Source organism: Tupaia chinensis, unplaced genomic scaffold (assembly GCF_000334495.1).
Source record: "Tupaia chinensis unplaced genomic scaffold, TupChi_1.0 Scaffold000320_2, whole genome shotgun sequence".
NCBI classification, from domain to species: Eukaryota; Metazoa; Chordata; class Mammalia; order Scandentia; family Tupaiidae; genus Tupaia; species Tupaia belangeri.
Window position 1 is genome coordinate 1,821,550 of NW_006159814.1, and position 2,029 is coordinate 1,823,578.

At 40.4% G+C, this 2,029-nt stretch overlaps 1 protein-coding gene across 2 annotated transcripts in view; it reads left to right on the plus strand.

Moving 5' to 3' along the window:
• Positions 1 to 2,029, plus strand: part of ESCO1 (establishment of sister chromatid cohesion N-acetyltransferase 1) — a 78,221-nt gene that overhangs the window by 73,924 nt on the left and 2,268 nt on the right. The gene's annotated exons all lie outside the window — the stretch shown is intronic.

A 2,029-nucleotide genomic window follows, 5' to 3' on the forward strand; every position in this document is an offset into this window, starting at 1 on the left:
CCCACGCACATGCCGCCGGCGTGAGTTTTAAGCCACCGGGTCCGGGACGCGAACCGCGCTTGACTACGTGGGAGTCCAGCGACATAGCCATTACGCTAACTGCTGGTTCCCGTTAAGAGTCTTTTAAGGCAGCTGCTTTGGAATATGTAGTGGAACACTCTGTTTTCCCCTGAATTGATCATAATACAAATATTTATTTCTCTTTTGCATGTAACAACCAGGTGCCTTTGATCTAGAAGAATGTTTTCATGGGTTCTGTGTCAAATTCTATTATACTATAACTCTGTTTAATAGAACTGAAAGGCATTTTTCCCGGACAAGAAAGTTATTTCTCAGAAGGAGTTAAAATTAGGCAGAATTTAGAAATGGAGATTAAAAATAACATGTTGTCTAATATTCCAAGAAGGACATGCAGCTATCTATAAAATGAAACATTTTATATTCAATAAAATGAATATTATATTGATTGATTGCCATATGGCACATGTACTTGCTGGAGAGAGACAGAGGGAAAGTGAGAAAACAGGCCCCAGGGAAGATAGCCACATTACAGTCCCTTCTCTGTTCTCCAGATTTTGGGTGCTTGTGGGATTTTAAGCATGCATACACATGCGTCAGTGTAATTTTCAAGCCACTGGGTCCGGGACTTGAACTGTAAAGTCAGCCATGTAGGAGCCAGTGCCTTAACCACCATGCCACCTGCTGGCCTTGAATATTTTAATTATGTCTTTAGTCATTTCTGGATCTATCACCTATAATTATGTGACAGTTTGCAAATAGTCTGTAGTTATTTTATGTGTATATGTGTCTGCTTGGTGAATGCTATAGCTTTCCATTCAAATGTTTATTTAGCACTTCCTTGTACTGTTATGCTAGAGACAGTAGACTTTTTTCTTTAGATTTTTGCTTTAGTGCATGTGCGCTCACTGGAGAAGACAGAAACAGAAAGTGAGAAATCTCTCCCGAGGATAGGGCAGGATGGCTACACTGCAGTCCCTTCTCCACCATTCTCAGGATTTGGGGCACACACGCACATGCACCTGGCATGAGTTTGAAGCTGCCAGGTCCAAGACTCAAATCATGGGTGACCGTGTGGGAGTCCTGTGACGTAACCATTTTGCCATTTGCTGGTCCCAAGACAGTAGACTCGTCTTTTTTTTTTTTTGGAAAGGTTTTTGCTATAGGGCCCGGGCGCTCCCCAAACAGACAGAGACAGAGAGACAGAAAGCAAGAAATCACCCCCCATGGGGATGGCCATGCCGCAATCCCTTCTCTTCCATTCTCCTCTTGGGATCTTGAGCATGCATGGACACAAACCTGGTATGATTTTAAGCCACTGGGTCCGGGACTCAAACCACTGTCGACTACATGCGAGTCCAGCGACATAGCCATTATGCCAGCTGCTGGTCCAAGACAGTAGATTCTTAAAAGTCTGGGGACCAGCAGGTGGCGTGGTGGTTAAGGCACTGGACAACCCTTTATGGCCGAGCACGGTATGAGTCCTAGACCTGATGACTTGCTTTTTCACTTTCTCTCTTTCTCTCTCTTTCTGTCTCTCTCTGGTCAAACTAAAATAAATGAATTATTAAATAAGATTAAAAATTAATTCTTTTTAAAAAAGTCATTTAGTTTATGATATGGGAACTTTCAGCCTCTTTTGGACATTGCCATAATGAAGGCGTTCATTTCTGTTTTTTAACATAACAATTTAAAGAAAAGAAACTTTTGGGAGCTGGGGTGTTGGAGAAAATTTTAATACATTCACCAAATTAAATGAAAGGACAAGAACATACTGTAGACACAACTTAAGACAATTTAGAATCATAAATGAAATGTGAGGTAGACTGACTAGTGAAATTCACCAAATTTTGGTTAAGAAAATTTTACAGTAATAAAGTAACACAGGTGCCCTCTTTTCTAAAAATCACAAAAAGCAATTGCATAAATTACAGCCAAAAAGAAATTGACTACAACAATTCTTATTCTAATTTTTAGTTTACATTCAGTATTAGCCTGTGTGAACTGTCAT